The 20,225-nt window shown below is 36.8% G+C and overlaps 1 protein-coding gene and 1 long non-coding RNA gene across 3 annotated transcripts in view; one reads left to right on the top strand and one right to left on the bottom strand.

The window, feature by feature from the left end:
• Positions 1–20,225, top strand: part of LOC109104460 (insulin-like growth factor 1 receptor) — a 95,519-nt gene that overhangs the window by 33,565 nt on the left and 41,729 nt on the right. The window lies entirely within an intron of this gene.
• LOC122140435 lies at positions 5,042–12,059 on the bottom strand. The gene is made up of 4 exons (XR_006157108.1): positions 12,011–12,059; positions 10,974–11,096; positions 5,468–5,608; positions 5,042–5,349 (listed from the first exon to the last, which is right to left on the bottom strand). It is a non-coding gene; the product is annotated as an uncharacterized LOC122140435 (long non-coding RNA).

The raw sequence follows: 20,225 nt of genomic DNA on the forward strand, positions 1-20,225 counted from the left end.
CTGAGCGAGAGTGCCAGCCATTACGGCTGCATGCCGAATGTGAGTGTTTATACAAAAATTCCCGTAAAACGTCAAAAGCCCAGCCCCAACTGTGAGTCCCAGAGCTGTGACCATGTGGACTGCAAGAGTTTGTGCAGAACACAGAGTCTGCTTTGTTGGAGAAGCCCGCAGCATTGTGAAGTTTTTGCTGTGTATATGCAAGTCAGTCATCTGGGCCACAGAATGTGGCAAACATTTACCCTCCTTTTAGTTAAATTTTTTTACATCACCATGATTAGGAGACTCCATAGACGGCCGGGCTGTTCTCATATAAATGGGCAATTGTTGTGAGTTGATTATTAGATTAAGCCCCCTCACTGACCTTTTGCCCTCCGCTGTTTCCTTTGCTTGTTAACATCGGATATGTGACAGATTGCCATCTCTGGACTTTTGGTTCGGCTCTCGGAAAGGAATCCGGTGTGTTTTTTCTCTCATATGGCCTGTTAGCATCTCCTTACTGTATGGCAGGGATCAGTTGCTGCCTGCAGGGGAAATATTAAATCAGTCTGTCATTCATGTACACCGGTTTGCATACGGCTCCATCATAGTGCCATAATCCAGGTTATAATGGCCTCAAGCGGAGGAGAGGAGGAAAAAAAATGGATAAAAAGAGATGTGAGAGGAAATGACAAGACAATGAATCATAAAGCAGGTGTTAGACTTCAGAGGACATGTATCAGGATTTCCACTGTGCAATTTGCAAAGCAGCCCAGTGTGACTCCAGGCCAACTGATTTATTTGCCTCTGTCTCTTAAAGGCATAGTTCAACCAAAAATGTTTTTGTTATCATTTACTCACCCTCATGTTGTTTCAAACCTTTTCTTTGTTCTGTGAAGCACAAAAAGAAATAAAAGAGGACTGTTTTCTGTGCAGTTATGTTTTCATACAGACATTGGGGAATCTGCTGTGTCTTGGGACAGTGGAGAGAGTGAAAACATGCTTTAATGTTTTGTGGAACAGCAGAGGATGGTTTTCCAGTCAGAACATTTTGTTTCGCTTAGCCGTCGCCACTGGACAAGGGTTTACTGTAACAGCAGGACATGTGGTTGCTTGAGGATGCAACACTTGGCCTGTACCGATTGGGTTCGAGAAAAATGTTTAGCGTTTTCTTCTGGTCAAGCAATCCGATGACACCAGGGGAGTTCATTGTAACTTCAGGATATGAGTTCTCACTATATTAATATATTTAAATGTGATACCAAAATACAGTAAAAGGTTGAAATATTATTAAAATTTCAAATAACACTTTTCTATTGAAATGTCATTTATTTCTGTGATGGCAAAGCTGATTTTTCGGCATCATAACTCCAGTCTTCAGTGTGGCATGATCCTTCAGAAATCATTCTTATATGCTTATGTGGTGCTGAAGAAACATTCTCATTATTATCAATGTTGAAAACAGTGCATACTATTTTTATTTTTAGGATTCTTTGATGAATGGAAAGCATTTATTTAAAACAAATTTCTAGTTACAATCTAAGTCTTTACTGTCACTTTTGGTCAATTTAATACATCCTTGCTGAATAATTAAGCATTTCCTTGAATTTAAGCATTTCCTTGCAATTTCAGAATTTATTTTTACATACAGTTACAGTATGTGAAGCATGGAACCAAACAAACAACCAAATATCCTGTCGCTCATCTTTGTTGCACTTGTGACTGTTTAAGACTGTAACTCAGATTTGTATGGGCTTTATTAACTGTTTTACGGTTACAATCAAAATTTGACTCAATTCTCCAGTCAACTCAACAGCCTGGGAAACTGGTTTGAGGAATGTGGAGGAAAATGCTCCGCCCCATGATCCCTTCTTTCTCTCTCTCCCTCTCTCTCTCTCTCACTGTCTGTCTCTTCTCTTCTTCATCTTTGATTCAGGTTAAAGAAAGAGTTGAGTTACGGTCATTATGACCAGAGTATTATTTTAGCCCTCTCTGCCCTAGGTGGGCGTTTTGGCTTGAAAAGACCCTTCCAGTCTCTATGAGGGGTCTGGTAAAGCACTGCTATGGAATGCCATTGAAGTTATGTTTTTTTTTTTTTTTTTGCCTTAGTCAAGTATCACGTTTGCAATATTTTAATGAACTATAAAACTTTACCAGCTCTACCTGCTTATTCACCGAAAATATTTCCGACCTCCTGGGATGCTTTCAAGATGGGCCTGTGGTCCTTTAAGTTCAAGTTTAAAACATGCTCAGGAAATACTTTAAGCGAATTTAACTTGTAAGGAAGCTCTGCTGTTTTAACGCTTAAAATCTTCCAGATCTCTTGCATATGAAAGGTGGTCAACATCCAGTTGTTTTCAAACTGCGGATTTCACAAGAAATTAATCACTTGGCTTTAACCATAGCAGAACAATCTCACATAACTTTCTGGCTTATGTTGCTTTCCTCCTGTTGGAAAGTGCTACAGCACCAGCTTTGTGATTGTGCACTAGGTAGTGTGGAAATATCATAGAGCAGGTCCACTCGCATATACAGTACGTGCTCCTGTAAACGTTCTCTCAGCTGCTGCCATGGAAACAGACACTTCAGCACAGTGAACTCCAGATTTTTTTTTGCCCGCGGGTGTCGGAAAGTGGCGCATGCTAGCGTGTTTTGGCTCCTCGCGAGCCAGTGCAGAGGGAGGAAACAACCTTTAGGGGGAGGAAAGAAACGTTAGACAACGCCACAGCTTCTTTTTAAGTCCGCATTGCCCTAAAACACTGCATGTGATTTATGGATTGAGAGCAAACTGGGCAAGTTGCTTCCTAACAAGTGGAAGTTGAAGGCAGAGTTCACATCCCTACACATTTTATTGATATTTGGGTTAAATATGACTGTAATGTGCAGTTGTTACCACAGATTTACTTTCATGTTGTTCCAAACTTGGGTTCATACAATGAAAGGTCAATGGTTGTCAATGTTGTTTGTCCATCTTCTTTTGCGCTCAACTGAAGAAAGTAATTCGTAGAGGTTTGGAACGAGATGAGGGTGAGTAAATGATGACAGAATGTTTATTTTTTGGTGTACTATCCCTTAAACCAGTGGGAGTAATGGGACAGAAAGCTGTTTTCCTGGCACTCCATGTCCATAATTGTAGCCCTGGTATTGTGCTGAGGAGAGCATATGTGTGTTTTCATCCCTTTCTCTCTCTCTTTCGCCGTTTTTTTCGTGTAGTGACACACCCGACAAAGGAATCTCGGATGGTTTTGACCAAATCTGTCTTCCCAGAGAAATTACACATTTGGCTTGAAGTAGCAATGAAATGATTTTACTACTACAGTCAAAACACAAGCATGGCATTCACCGTGAAGGAACCAAGATGGGTGACGGTTTCATCAGGCATCTGTTTTCCCCCCCGAAGTCTGGGTTGGAAGCGAGATGAAAGCGGCAGTGACAGCTATTGGGTTTGTCGCTCTGCTCCTTGGCTGCTTTGTGGCGGAGTTGATCAGTGAAGGAAACACACACTCTCTCTCTCTTTTACAGTGCAGCCTTTTGTTTTCCTGTCAGTAAGTTTTCGTTTAATTGCTTGGCATCTGTCTCCCGGATGGGCTGCGGGCATCCTTACATGCCAGGGGCATTTCTCATTGGGGATCACGTGGGATGGAGAATGCGGCTGTTACCTTGTTTGCTCACTTCTCCGAGTGGGACCTCCCACAGAAATTAGGGCCATATTTGTTGTATTTATTTACAACCTCAGTCAAGTGCATCTCTCTCTTTTGTTTTCTAGTTCTTCTTTGTGTCCTGTAATTTTACTCGAAACAAAAACCAAAAAAACAAAATGGTCTGTGGGAGTCATGTATGGAAAACAGTTGAAATAATATTTTAAAATCTAGTTTTATTCCTATATGACGAAGCTGAAGTTTCATCAGCCAATACTCCAGTCTTCAGTGTCACATGAGCCTTCTGAAATCATTCTAATAAAATTCAAAACAACAGCTGTCATTGTTGATCAGTTTAATGCATCATTGCTGAATAAAAATGGACCAATACTTTGAACAGTAATTGATGGAAGATGCCAATTGTGAACTGGCATTTTCAACCCATTTCACTTCCATAACGCTTGCCAGTGAAATTGAATATTTGGCTACAGCAAACTTGATCTTATCAAATGGAAATTGATTGGATGGTGGACGTTAGTTACCAGAATGCAGCCAGACTGAATGTGAGTTATGTCTGTTTGGTTAATGGTTAACATTATCTTACAGCCTGTGTGCCCCCAGTGATGTCAGTGGAAAGGAAATGCATTTTGATTAAACATGACAAAGCCAACATCCACAGATGAATTGCTCACAATTAGACCAGAAACCTGCTCCATTCTGATTACAGTTTTGACTTTAAAAATGACTAAATTTGCAAGTAGCTGTTCTTATCATACCATTCTCATCATTTGCATAAAAATAAACACTACTAATCCTTCTTGCATAGTCAAAAGTGGCTGTCACTCATGTGTTTGGAAATTGCCAACTCTCTTTAGAAGTGAATGACTTTCAGTTGCTTTGCCACTTCAAGTTGCTGTCCATTTGAATGACTCTATAGAATTAGGCATTAAGTGTTTCCTAAACTTTCAAAAGTGGTGCATATACACCGCGCAGCTTTCCACTTATGAGTGACGCTATAAGTGGAAAGCTATGCAAATCTTCCTGCTGCTGCTCGAAGCCCTTCTCTTTACTGTTTTATTTGAGACATAAATCTAATTGAGTTTATAGCACCCCATCCAGGAAAAACAACATCATGCCACTGTTAGAGGTAATCCTCCTTCACAGTTTTCCCTGGCATTTCCCCTTCCTGTTTTTGTTTCACACCACTCTCCTTGAAGTGCTTCATAAATCACAGTGTCAGAGGATCACCGTTGAGAAACTTGCAAGTTGATAACCTGCTATTGATTTGCTAAAGTGAATTTTAGGTACATTTGATAAGGTATTTTGAACATCTTTTATCACTTTTAGCTATTTATTCAGAAAAAGATTCCTCTTTAGTTCTACTTTTTTGTAAAACAGCTGTGGTACCAAAAGCCTCTGTTCACCCTGTGGGCCTTTCTTTACTTAGTAAGGATAAAAATCTGGACACGATTATATAAACATCACTTTTTTGGACAATGTCACTCTTTTTTTTTCCAGTAGTAAAGAAGGTAGAGTAGTACAGGCTTTATGTAAGGACAAAGAGGACGCAGCAGTGTCCTGCCAGCATCCTATCCCTCTTCTCGTCTCTTTATACTCATACCATTTTTTCCTTCTCTTCACACGCTAATCTGTACTCTTATCCTCTTACCCTCTGCTCCTCTATATGGTAAGGATGCATTGTCGACACTTTGCTCCCTTTGAGTTGTTTTCACAGCTGAAGGGGAAAGTACAAAAGCATTTGTCAGTTTTAATGAACTATAAAAATTTATATTATGGGCGGGAGGACCAAACTGTACACTGCAAAACAGCCGATGAATAACATTTTGTCTCACCTCTATTACTTAAACCAGACAGCCAGATGCTTTGTCAGTCCCTGCTGACTGCAGAGACGTTACGTACACTGTCTTGGATCCAGGGTCATTGCTTGACTAAGCAGGTCCTGAGATGTCCAGTCACGTCCCCTCTCACCCGACCTGCATTAAAAAGAGGATCATGAGACATGCCGGATGAAATAAAAGTGGAATTCAATTAATCTTCGACCTCTTTGCACTACTCCAGTGGGCAAGATTTACACCCTGGGCTTTACACAAATCTAGTTATTTCTGGCACATTCTTTCCATCTTATGCCTTTTTAAACTGTTAATCACTAGCACAGTGGCAGGTAGGATTGCTGTTGTTGCTCTAATTGAATGCAGAAGGGTCTTAGGGTGCTTTCACACCTGGCGCGTTTCCCCCTTAGCTTGGTTCGTTTGGGCATATGTGAACATGGCTATCGCGCTCCGATCGCCTGAATGAGGTGGTCTCGGCTTGATTGAAACAAACTCTGGAGCGGTTTGGTTGTAGTGAGAAAGCAATCCGATCCTACTGACCAATGAAAAAGGCTATATCACAATGTATGCTGCTGGGTAATTAGTTCTGTGAAAAGCAGTAGACGATGTCTGTGGGTGAGCACATCTTCGCCATTCAAAATTAAAGCATGCCTTTTCATTTTATAATGCCGTCTTATTACTCTTCGTAGTAGGTGCATTTTAACAATGTTTTCCCGATGAATCCTGGACTGCTGCTCAAAATGATAAATTAATATAACGACAGCTACAAAAAAAAACAACAATAAGCCCTCAAAGCTGTTGTAGTTCCATCCTGACAGATGATAGCTATGAGCGGAATTCTGGAAAATAAACTGTGGAACTTCGACCAAGGAAAGAACAGTTTACTCGCACGTGACTTGTATTAACAATTATGGTCCGTTAAGGAACTTTGCTGTGTGAAAGCGAACTGCACCAAGAATAAAAAGCAACATTGTAATAATTTTAATTCCTGTTTCGGAACAAACCAGTTGATCTACAGGTGTGAAAGCACCCTTTGTTGAATGCTGATGTAATATTTTATTTTATTTTTACATTTAATTTAGATTCATGAACTCTTAATTTTATTTGGTTTCAATTTGATAAGATTCTGATTTGAGTATATTATTTCATTTTTTAATTTAGAATCATTTGAATTTAGATTTAAGCTCAATTTGATTCCAAAATAAGTTTGATTTGATTAGATTCTAATTTGACTGTATTTCACTTGATAATGTTCATTTTGCTTACATATGTGAGCCTGGACCACAAAACCAGTCTTAAGTAGCATGGGTATATTTGTAGCAATAGCGAAAAATACATTGTATTGGTCAAAATTATCGAATTTTCTTTTATGCCAAAAATCATTAGGATATTAAGTAACGATCATGTTCCATTAAGATATTTTGCAAATTTCCTACTGTAAATATATCAAAACTTGATTTTTAGTTATATTCATTTCTAAAGACTTCATTTTAAAGGCGATTTTCTCAATATTTTTTTTTGCACCCTCAGATTCCAAATATCGTTGTTTATTATATAATAATAAATCATTGGTAAGTTTATTTATTATTTTTTCAGATTTTGTATGATTATGTATCCTTATGGCTTTTTTTGTTATGACTGGTTTTGTGGTCCAGGGTCATGTATATGAAGTAGTGTTGTCAAAAGTAACCACTTCACTTCCAGTCGGTATACTGAAATTTTAAATTTCAGTACCAACTGGTACCCAAGTCAGTACTTTTGACAACACTAATATGAAGAATATTCTGTCTGCTAATGCAGATTTTTTTAGACTGATTCAAACTATTAACTCATCTTTTGAACTTTTTATTAAAAGAACTAGCTCATAAGTGTAATTTGTCCGTGAATCAGACAATGCTAGCTGTGCTGTATGTAGTGGTCGACCAATATTGTTTTTTGACAGCCCGTGCCGATATCTTGGAAAGCAGGGTGGCCAATATAAAGCCGATATAATTTTATTTATTTGATTTAATATTTAAGAAATTTGAAATCATTTGAAAATGGATTAAAAAAATAAATGTGTAAAATAAACATTCTTATACTTTAAATGACAATGTATTTTTCAAAAATAAACTAATATTTAATAAAAATTTTATTAAAGAGGAAGTAAAGACTGTAACCAACAGGGCACTCAGTATTCTGGGAAGTTTGTGTGCATTGGGAATCAAATTTTCTTCAAATAAAGCCAAGGTACACTCATTTTACATGTAGCACACAGTGGAAGTGACATGAATATGACATTGGGCAAAAGCCTGAAGCGCAGCATTATTTGAAATCATGAGTTTAAAGTTTGTCGATCGTGCGTCTCAGTGAAGCTGAACTCTCCTCCTGTCTGTAAATGTCCCGCCACCATGCAAACAGAAAAACTGATTGGCCGATGCCGATATTTGAAAAATACCAAATATCGGCCGATATATCGGCCTTGGTGATGTTTTGGTCGACCACTAGTTGTATGTCTGTTTGTGTCTCGGAGCTTGAGTACTAAATGAATGCATCCTCGTGATGAGTGCTTGTGTGGGTGTGTGTAGTTTGGATTTCACTGTTTCCTTATCCTAGAATAGTGTAAGTGGAGATGCCCGCACACCCTCCGACTCTTTTCTCTCGGGTCTCATTGGGCCATGCCCCACCACCTATTCTTGTGTGGCCCATTCAGGAAATTGGGCTGTAAATAAAGACAAACCTACATTTCTCCACCTCCGAAATAGCTCCAGATAAAAGCCTCTGTATCATCTGGATGTCAGAGTAATAGTGCTGAACGCAATTAGCTGTGTTGCATTCCACAAATATTATACAAATATTTAGACGTCGGAGCTCTTTGAAGTAGAGGGAGCAAAATTCAACTTTATGCGATGGTGAAGAAGATTCGTTTTAAATTATCAGTGTTGCTTTTTGTTTTAGAAACACAATATGTGTGCAAACATGTATATATGTAAATATCAGCTGAATTGACAACATGTAATAGTTTTTCATGGATTGCGCAAGTGAAAAGCAGAGAAAAATCATAACACAATTTGGTTGCTGCTGAAAATCGTGCCTTTCAGTTAAAAGATTCACTTGCCTTTTTGAAAGCCTGTAGTAATCTAAAACATGAATTAGCCCGTTTTTAGCACTGATTTGAGCAAAAGAAACAATGATCTGAATGGCTGCAATGTAGCTGTTCTGGATATTCCAGTCTTTCCTTGTACAAATAGATAGGAGCTGTATCTGTGTGCTTATTACCTGCATAATTTAGTTTTATTCATTTTATTTCAAGCCTATGTATTTTCACTTATTTTATTGTTTTTAACATTGTATTTCAGTTTTTGCCTTATAGTTTAATTTAAGGCTTTTATTTAATTTTTTGTTATTTTATTTGCGTAGCCAAGAGCTGACAAGAAAGTACAAGAGTAACTGACTGATCAAGTTATTGTCTCATGTTGTAGACATCCAGTGAATAAGCTCTCAATTTAATTCTGTTTCAAAAATAGCTGCCCTAAGACATTACCAAGATGGCCGCAGAGCAGACTAACCACTCTTAAAGGGACTTTAAGACAGCACTTAAGCATAAACAGTATAAGTGGGTATCATTTAATAGATTGTTATGCTGTTTATGTCTTACTATGCAGTATTTCACTTGTGTGTGTATGTCAGGGAAGCCCTTTGCAGCTTTGCGATGAAAGGAAGGAAGGTAGACTCTTCAGCTTCTCTAGCCAGCAGCTGCAGCAATCTGAGAAGCCAGAGAGATGCGTGAGAGGAGTAGGGCAGTAGTGGGAGCATTCTGAGACCCCTGGAGCTGTGCTTCTGGGTACAGGACGTGTCTCTTGCATGTCAGAGATGGACCCTATTGGTTTTATTTTATGGACAAAACCATTAAAACAGTCTTCGAAAAATCTTCTTCTGTGTCCTACAGAAGAAAGTAAGTCATATCATGAGGGTCAGTAAATAAGTCATGAGGGGTGAGTAAATGATTTATTTTTAGATTAACTATCCCTGTATTAAAAGGATAGTTTGCCTAAAAGCAAAGAAATCTGTCATTATTTTCTTATCCTTATTTCATTCCAAACCTGTAAGACTTAAGTTAATCTTTGAAACACAAATTTAATGAAATAAAAAGTTTTTTTTTTATTTATTTTTTTTTTTTATGAAACCTGAGAGATTTTTGCCCCCTCATTAAAAGTCCAGGTCACCAAAATGCGGTAAAATGAATCCATATGAATCGAGCCATTTAATCCAAGTCTTATGAAGAGATATGATCTCTTTATGATAACTGTTTTAATTTAGATGTGGTAAACACAGAAGCTCAAAGTAGGTTCAAAGGTTTATTCTAGCCTGTGACGCTTGCACAAGCAATGTATGTGAGGTGCTCTATATATGTGTTTATTTGTGAATAAAAGCCTAAATTAAATATATTTAATTACCATATAAAGCAATCATATCTCTTCACAAGACTTTTTGGATTAAAATGCTCAATTTATGATTTTTTTGGATGTTCTACATTTTGGTTACCTGGACTTTCAGTGGGGAGTCGGAAACTTATCTGTTCCTGTCTTAATTTGTTTCAAAGATTAAACAAAGTCTTATGGGTTTAGAACATCAAGAGGGGTGAGTAAATGTCTCATAATGTCTAAATTTTTGTTTGTTCTAATTGATTTACATCTTCTGCAAATCATTTGCTTTAAAATCCATCATCTACCCACCTCCATGTCACTCAAAACTTTTTTTCATAATTTTTTTTTAATGTCATGTCTTGCACACACTGCTGAAAAAATACACAAAATTTTACTTTTAGGGGGACAACAGCTTGTCATTGGAGCAGTATCCCTAAAAGGTGCATATCAGTAATTTAGAGCAGTAGTATGTACTGTTAAGGTACTAATATGAAACAAATAGGTGCAAAACACCACTAATTAGGGCTGAGATGTTTTGCTCCCAAACAATCCCATCAACCAAAACACACTCCCCATCCAAGGCTTTTGGTTGGTTGAGATCTCAAGTAGCTCTTAGAAGGATCGACAGCTGGTCAAACAAGCTTAATAGAGCAGTAGCTAGACTGGAGTAGACCATAAGCCCATTAACTCTTCTCCAGGCCTGCTAGGCTGCTCATTGGTCAGTCAGGGATCAGTCCGCTTCTGTTTTGATGCTAGCATGACCTAACACTGAAGTTGAGTGTGTCTTTGGAAACGGAGAGAAGTACCTAGAATTTGTAAATACAGATTGACGTAATGTTAAAAACAGATAGGGGGTGGTGCACTGTTTTATCTCTTTTGCTAAGTGTGCATGTGCTTGGTTTGTGTTTCCAGCACTCTATTTTGTGCCCTTTGGAGTTGGCCTGATGGGAGTAAGCATGAGTTTGTTTTGGGTAGTGGGCTTGGAATATACTGTATCTACTGTAGCTCTTATTTTTCAAATGCCACACACGTTGATATCTCGTTACATCCTCCATATCCACACAAACCCCATACAAGGGCATTGCTGACTTACTACATCATACCATGTGTGGCAATGGCGATTGAGTGCCGTCTTCTTTTGGTTGTATGGACTGAGGATGAGGCTCTTCTGTTTTCTCTCTAATAGAGGCCACTTCAGAGTCAGTGGGATAGTGTGTCATCACACCCTGCCAACAGATCAATAATGCCAGGTTCACAGGATGGTCAGCGACAGGCTATTTATTAGCTAATTTAACCCAGTTCTGCAAGCCTTTCACTCAGGTCCTATGGTTATGTAAAGATTGGGATATACACAATATATACTAGACAAATTTTTATACTTTAACCTGCCTTTAAATAGCCAATTAGAGGCTTCTAAAATGAATTTGTGTGTGTATAATTTTACATATTTATTTATATATGTGTGTAGTCTATATATATATATATATATATATATATATATATATATATATATATATATATATATATATATATATATATATATAAAATTGCATTATTATATTTTTAAATAAAATTGTAGGCACAATATCAACCATTGTTTCCTGACCTTTTGATAAATAGTTATAGTTTTATTAGTATTATATTCTATTAATTTGTTATAATATTACACTATTATTATTATTATTATTATTATTGATATTATTGTTATTACATTATTTTTATAATTATTACTATTTTTAGATTTTATAGTTACTGTAATATATAATTGTTTATACATGATTTATTGTTTTACATAAACTACTATGCTATGATGTGCTGTATTTGTTTGATCAGAAATGCAATATAAACTGTAATTTTTTTTTACTAATTTATTACTGTAATGCCAAAACGGAGTTTTCAGCAGCCATAAGTATAGTCTTCAGTCAGTGTCACATGATTCTTCAGAAATCATTCTAATTTAATATGCTGATTTTGTGCTCAAAAACATTTCTTTTTATTAAAAACAGTTATACTGCTTAATATTTTTGTTGAAACTGTGATGCAAGTTCAGAAGAACAGCATTTATTTTAAATAGATTGTTTTCTTATTGTCACTTATGATCAATTTAATAATAAAAGTATTGATTTTATTAAATTCTTACCCTAAGGTTGTCACACCTCTTTGGACGTTTTGTTGTTTTCTCCCTCATGTGCTCTGTTTGACCTAGTTTCTGTTTCCCCTTCATTTGCCTTAGTTAGTTCACCTGTGTCTAGTTAATTAGTCATTAGCTTCTCTCCGGTTTGTATAAATTCCCTTCCTTTAGTTCTCTGAGTTGCTGGTTATTGCATGTGGTTACCCTTCATGTGTGGATACTCCCTTCTTCTTTCTCTGTGGATTTATTAAAAAGAATTAAGATTATCTTTGTTGTACGCTCTTTTGTCTTCATTTCAGCACGTAAGCATGACAAAGGTATTAAATTTTGGTGTATTTAAAAAAAAGCTTGTTTCCTTTTTTTAATTGCATACTTTCAGACATATGATGTGTTTATACAGAGCAAACAGGGCAATACATCAACCCCGTGTGAATGCTCCCACGTGTGAAAGAGAACTAAAGAGCACGAGTCTGAAGGGCAACAGCAGCCCTCATTCTGTCGGCCCTCTCACATCTGGATTCAATAGATGTTGTTTGGACGTACGAGGGAGGAGCAAGTATAAATAGAGTGACTGCCGTAACCAAACTAACCTGCTCGGCTCCTCCCTCACGCTGGGCCAGTGTTGCCCCTACACCGCACTAATGTCCTCCCAGCATTCCTTCAGTTTCTAACAGCCAAATGGACAATTAGGCTGCTGCTGTTGGCCACTTTAAACAGCAAGTGAAGCTTGGATTAGGTGACGATGCTGATGGATGAGTTTGAGAATTATGTTTGGTCTTGTTAGTGGGGTTGGTTTGTTGATTACAGCACAAAAACATCGTAAATACGCCTCAAGCAAACTCTCTGCAGAGGGAAAGCTGAAAAAGAGCCTCTCATTTGACTAGAATAATGTGTGTTTTCGCAGGCCACATAAATGAAACAGAGCTGTTTTTCGGAGAACTAGCATAGGGCGGTGCTATGCAGGGGGCAAGCGTAGCTGTTCTTTTTGTTGTGGCCATCTCAAGTGGAGCCCTGGCCCTAAACACATGCCCCCTTTGTGGTGCACACATGCATATCCCTCTTCTTCGCCTCGCGTTCCCCTCGCTGTTGGATGAAGGCACAAATGCAGATGAAGTGGGTGTGGTTTAAGGTGGGGGGGGGTCAGGCTCGCCAAGCCACGTCACATCAAGCCAAGCAGACCCCTCTTGCTTGAGCATGTTTTAATTTGCGGAGACTCCGAGATGCTGCAGCGCCAATGGACTCGTTCACCTCACACACACACACACACAAACATGTGCCTTCAGATTTGTTTTGTCATTGTGTCTGCACTCACCTCTTTGATTGATCATTTCATAAGCCACTCAGCCAGCCTGGAATGAAGCTCCGTTGGGTTCGTTTTGATTGGTTTCTCTCTGTGTGCGCTTGCTTGCTTTTGACTCAGTGGGCTGTTTTCCAAAGCTACGAAGGAATTCTACAAAAATCTCTCCTTATGGAACTAATAAAGTATCAAACCAGCTTAGCATTCCAGAAGTCTATAATACTGTAAAAGCATGCTGAGAGGGTGGGATAATGTCCTCACCACGTCAAGTTTTCAGAACGGTAACAACAACTTGCTCTGACTAGACTGATGCAAAACAAAACTAGATCCGCTTCATTTATAAACAACAAAGCAACAGTAGAAGCTTATGGTAATGGGAGCGGAATTAGGAATTCAGTATTTTTACTGATATAAAATAATAAATTCTACAGACTCTACCTTTCAGTGGCAAGTGTTAAATGCAAACCCTTTGCAGAGGGGAAGCTAAGAAAAACCTTATTACACTTAATTGATTTTAATTCTGAATGTTAAATTAGACACTTTTAATGTTACAAAAGATTTGTTTCAAACAAATGCTTTTCTTTTAAAGTTTATGCAAAAATATTAAGTAGCACATCAGTTTTGAACATTGATAATAATGAGAAATGTTTCTTGAGTAGCAAATCAGCATATCAGAATTATTTCTGGACCATGTAACACTAATGACTAAAGAAATGACAGCTGAAAATTCAGTTTTGCCAGTGCAGAATAAATTATATTTTTTTAAATTAAAGCAGCAAACAGTTCTTTTAAATTATAACATTTCACCATATTAGTGTTTTACTTTATTTTTATGTATTTATTTATTTTTGGTCAAATACATGCAATGTTAGTTAGCAAAAGAGACTTCTTCCATAAATAATAATAAAAAAAATCTTACAGTCCCCAAACTTTTGAACAATTGTTTTGTATTTTTATTTTGCTTTTTATATGTAAATTGTCTGTATGTTAAAATACTTTCTCATACTACAATTAAATTATAAACCATATTTTACAACTCAGTCTGTACTTTACAAATTCGGCTGAACAGAGAGGTACTCTTTGCTGTCCCTGTCTCCCTCCTGAATGTACATTTCTCTCAGGCTGTGGCGATATCACATTTGTTTGAAGCACTGTGAGAGATAGAGAGAGGGAGGGAGAGACAGCAGAGGTTGTCAGTGATGAACAACTTGTCTGTTTATCAGAGCATGTGTGTAATTGCTCACAGAAAGAGACACTTTGAAAAGCCTGAGATGAAAAGGAAGGATAAAAAAAAATAGGAAAACAAAACCAGCCCCCCCTCATCTCCCATTGGCTGTGATCCTTGGTCTATAAATCCCAATGCCAGCAGCTGGAGACGGAGCGACGTGAGTTAGAGAGAGGATGACGGGGAAAAAAAGAATTAATTAAAATTAATTGCCTGCATTAACGCGCTAATTTTGACAGAACTAATATAAAGTCAGTGCATATATATGTCGTGATTTACAGTACCTGTACATCCATCTAGCTGTATACAGAACCTTATTTATTCCCAATAACTTGATTTCTTTCTGTTTCTGGCTTTGATTAAGCATTGTACTCTATTCTCTTTTGCCTTTTCTCTGTATTAATGGGATGAATGGCCAGATTTATAGGCTGTGTATCATCACAATTCAGGCTTTGTCCGCAGAGCCAAATTTGCTGGTAGAAAGTGTATTCTCTGGATCTAGTGCCAGTGTTGGCATGTTGAGACTACTGTCAAGTTGCATTTGTATTTGGTCTGTGTTTGTTGAACATTTTCTCTGCATTTTTATGTCAAGGGCTGCAGGATTTTAAATGAGGTTTTATTTGTATCTTATGTTATGTTCAATTTGTCATACTAAATTAGTTTACTTTTTTTTGTTTTTTTGTTTTTTTGTGTTTTGTGTTTTACTTTAGTTTGTAGTTTAAGCTTTCTTAACTTTGTTTACTTTTAGGTTCTTCAGTGTATTTAAGATTTAGTTTTGGTATTTTTGGGCCCTTTGATACATTTACTTATAAATATGAATGTAATTGAGGTGTTTCAGTAGGGATGTAACAATTAACCGCGAGCCGGTTGAAAATCGATTCAAATATGTGATGATTCAAATTGGTTGAGATGCTAAACAAATTGCGATTCGATTAGGGGTAGGAGTTTATATGAATATATGTCTGAGAGGAACTTACTGTCTTTTGAAAAGTTTAGATGGTATTTTTTTCTGTTCATCTTGCCTCTGTATAATGCATATTAAAGTTCATAAGTGCAGCGCTGCTTTGTTTACAGTGGAAACCAAGGAAACGCTTTAAGCGCCACCTGCTGGCAGAGAGTGAATCTGTGTCTCATTCAGCTTGTCTACTGTTTCTGTTTCATGCAGATATTTTTTATGTATAGTTTCACAAAACTGAAGTCAAACCATTCTGTTTTTGCTTCAAATTTTGAAATTACACAATCTAATTTAAATTAAAAACTGCTCATGTTGCCTGTATACAGCATCTTTTTTTGGATCATGATTAAAATGCAGCAGTTGCCTGCCTCTAATTCTAAATGGAAAGAGCACAGACAAAGCCTTATTGTGTTTATATGAAGAGATTTATTTTATTTGTGTTACTTATTTGATTTGGAGCTTGTTTTAAATTTAAATTTAGTTTTGTTATTTGCATTTACATTATATTTAAATTTCGTTATTTAGCGGACACTTTTATCCAAAGCGACTTACAAATGAGGACAAAAGAAGCAATCAAAACCAACAAAAGAGCAATAATATGCAAGCGCTATATTAGTATATTATTGTAGCATTATATTTCAATTTCACAAAGAAACATGCAGCATTTTGTCCAAGCAATAAAAGGACACATTTAATTTATAATTTGTCTTAAATCTAATTTTGTAAAAAAAACAAATACCAAAAAAAGAACGTGAATCGAATCGTGAAATAAATACCATGAATCGAATCGAATCGAATCATGAGTTGAGGGAATCATTACATCCCTATGTTTGTGTATATTTTATCTTTAGCATTTATCAAAAACTGACGTAAAAATAGTGTTTGTTTTGTTTCAGTTAGTTAGCATAATTTAGGTTTCCAATATTTCAATTCTAATATTTTTTTTTATTTCAGTTAACAATGTGTATATTGTTAATTGTACATACCTGTACATTTTATTATTCAAATTTATTTACAATAACTGTGACTTTATTATTGTAATTAATATAATCTCACAAAGAGTGAGACGTGAGCTATCTCCACTGTGCCCTTGAACAAGGCACTAAGGATACACAAGCGGATTGTGCTTGTAATAAGTTCATGGTTGTGTCCTGTAGAAACATTGACTGAAAGTCACAGACACTAACGCCACCATTCCTGATTGTGTTGTTATAGGTAAGAAAATGTAAATATTTAACTTAGTTCATGATGGCGATGCAGGAAAGACTTAAGAAGAAAGTCTTGTGTAATCAAGCTGAAAAGTAATGAATATAGGAAGAGGTTGGACTCGATACCAAAACAAACAAGAACCAGATACCCAGCTGTTTTGAGTGTTGAATTTGATATTGGTTTGATTAGACGCCATGCAGAGATACTGATGCAGGACAAGGAGAAAATTACAAAGGAGAGCTAGCCTAAGCTCCTGGTTCATCATTAGCACCCCTCTGCTCTTCACCAGACACGTGTCCTTCTGGAGGAAGGAGTAAGTTAAAATGAAATCGCACAACAGAGGTCTTAGGGCAGAAAAGGTATATCAAATGTGTGTATGATACAGAAATAATTTCACCCCAAAATGAAAATGGAAGATTTAAGGCCATTGCACACCGAGACCGAAATTTTCATGCGTAATTTTTTGCACGTTGAAAAATAAACACGAACTCACATTGTGTCAATCACGTTTACACACTACCTCTGAAACTTTCGTTCGTCATAAAAAAAATATTTTTTTGCATCCTTAGCATTTTGAGAGGAGTTTTAACAATTCAGAGCCACCATACAAGCGAACTTCAAAATCCAGAATGGCGATTGTCAAGTTCATTCACTTCGTCTCACAGCACAAAGCACTGTAAAGATTCTTGTACACTGAGTTCACAGAAATTGGTGGTCTTCTTTTTAATATGTGGCTCTACTATCGCTAGCAATGCATCAATCTGAGCCACTGACATCCTAAAGTAAACTTTGAATCGCCCTGTGATAATCCCGCTGCTCCTTAAAGGACGTAAGGATTCTTTAACGTTATATCTTAGCATTGAATAGACCCAATATTTCCTTTCTTTTTCTCATTTTAAGAAGTGAGAGGACAACAATATCATACTCAATGTTTGAAGACTCCATTTAGTACTGTTTTTATTTTTAGGATGACGAATGTGAAAAAATGCATATGAAAATTTCGTATGAAAGGACCTTTAGTCTTTTTTTACTTAAAGCTATTGTATTCAATTACATTTAAGTATTTGTCAAGATGCTTTTATCCAATGTGACTTGCATAGTATACATTTTATCAGACAGGCTAAATCACTGTCTACCACTGTTGTATAAAAAGGGCAATATGGATATACTGCAAAATGTCTTTTTATATTCAAAAAAGCAAAAAGTAGGAAATCTAATGGGGTTAAATTAGCGAATGATGACACAGTTGTCATTTAGTTTTTATTGAAAAAAGAGAATGTTTTATACTATTTTCATATGTCATCTGAAGGCATATTTCCTCTGTTGTTGATGCAGAAGTGTGACTTTTCAGTGATCTTTTGTGCTTGAAAAGTAGAAGAGCACAGTATGGTGGCTTAGGTTATTAAATGTGTCATTCCTGAGCTATGAGAGCTTGCAGGCAGGTGAGTTTGGTGCAGGTTCAACAGGAGATGAGGAAAGGCATGTAGTCATTAAAAAGCTACAGGTGTGGCTGGCGCTCCACACACCTGGCTACAAGAATGTCAGGCCATGGGCGCAATGGGCTGCTGTGGAATTGGGTCTGGGTTGTTTTTTTGTAGCTTCCAAACACATACTGGTACACCATGGAGAAAAACGTGGGAAGGCACGTTTCTATTTGATTTTTTTTATTAAATTATTTTCTTGTAAACAGTATATATTTCTTAATTTTATTTCATGGAACACAAAAGGAGATGTTGAGCAGAATGTCCAAACAGCTGTACTTGTATGGAAAAGAGCAGCATGGACATTCTGCCAAACATCTTCTGTTGTTTTTGTCTGGATTTGGAATGACATGAGGCTGAGTAAATGATGTCAAGATTTCATTTCTAGTTGAAATATCCTTTAAGCGAGATCTGCTTGTCTATGTACACAGTGTGTAATCTCACACTGTGGTGTCAAAAGTTAAGTAATTTTGCTCAATGGGTGTCTTTGATTGATGGATCATACTCCCACTCTCTCTCTCTCTCTCTCTCTCTCTGAACCTCTGCTCCTGTAGCAGCCTGTTGTTAGCAGGTCTCGTTTATATGAGATGGATTGAACTGACATTGTTGATCCTGTTGTTGAATTTCTCTTTCACCACCTGTTCCTATTTCTATTATAGACAGATAACAAATGACTCACTGCTGATTGAGAATGAACAGTCCTATGTATAAAAGAATGGATGGAATCTGCTGTACGTGCAGCGAGTGAGACTATCCGTTCATTATGGAGCTGTTGTTGTTTATTGGCACCTGAGGAGGATTTTTTTTCACAAGGTGTGACTGCAGATGGTTTGTTTTCTTCACATGGCTTGGTGCCAGCGTAAACGATTATAAATTTGATAAACCGTGACTTTATTTAGTTTTAGAGATTACAGCCAGCATTGACAAACAAAGGCTCATTTTGTCTTGTAAGTATAGTACATCTTGCATTTGTTGTGCATGATGTTTTTGTGCTTCATAAACCTAAACCTTTGTTTTTTTGCAATGTGCTGAATGTTGTTGTTAATTCTTTTGATTTAACACTATTAAGCTGGCTCAAGTTGCAGAAATTTTGTGGTAGTCTAGGTTGGAAATTTCAAATAATTAATAAAAAATAATAAAAATGGATAAGTATAAAAAAATAATAAAATTACAAATACATTAATAAGAAATATAAATGAATATTATATAATACAGCATATTATATAATGAATTTAAATATATTAATATATAAATCCATATTTTGCAAAGAAAATGTATGTTTAAACATTACAATGATTTATTTTTATAATTTTATTATTGTATTTTTTATATTGTAAATTACAAATATGAGGTACTAGCCTGAAAAAAAAAAATCTGAAAAGTCCTTATTGTTGCATAATTCTGGCACAAAAGTCATGTTTGATGGAATGTGATCAATCTTTTTAGGAGTAACTCAAAGCCTGTCATTTAGTTGATATTTGACAAGGAGGGTTTAGGTGTGGTTGTGCCAGCTGGATAATTTGTTGGAAAATTCAGCTGTGGTTCAGCTGACGAGCCAAACCATGGATGAAAGACACATGCTGCTGCTTGTGCTTTCAGGTAGCGCCCTGTCTTCTATTAAGACAGACAGAGGCCTTTGTTTGTGCATAATTTCCACATGTACCCATCTGACAGTCATTGGCGTCAGTATTTGTGCTGGTGGGATACATGAAGCTTAGTGTGAACAGATCTTTGAATGAGCTCCGCCTCTTCCCTGTGCATTTTACAGAAACGTAAAGAATACAGGAAGATCCTTTTTCCTACATCCTATTAAAAGAGCTCTTTTAAGCGATCTGCGTGTATGTATGGGTGGATGGATGTGTATGTGTATGTGTGTGCCTGTTCAGTTAAGTCATTGATTGCAAAGCATGAATGAATCCGTAGATGCTCCAGGCAGTGAACAGTGTTCAGGCTTTCATCAAACTCCCAGAGGAGATGCTGGTCTGCTTTAAAGTGAGTGCAGCTAAACAGTCACAGTAAGAGACACAAACAACACTGATTCTCTGGTTTTATTTCGA

The sequence above is a fragment of the Cyprinus carpio genome, chromosome B18 (genome assembly GCF_018340385.1).
Source record: "Cyprinus carpio isolate SPL01 chromosome B18, ASM1834038v1, whole genome shotgun sequence".
Lineage (NCBI taxonomy): Eukaryota > Metazoa > Chordata > Actinopteri > Cypriniformes > Cyprinidae > Cyprinus > Cyprinus carpio.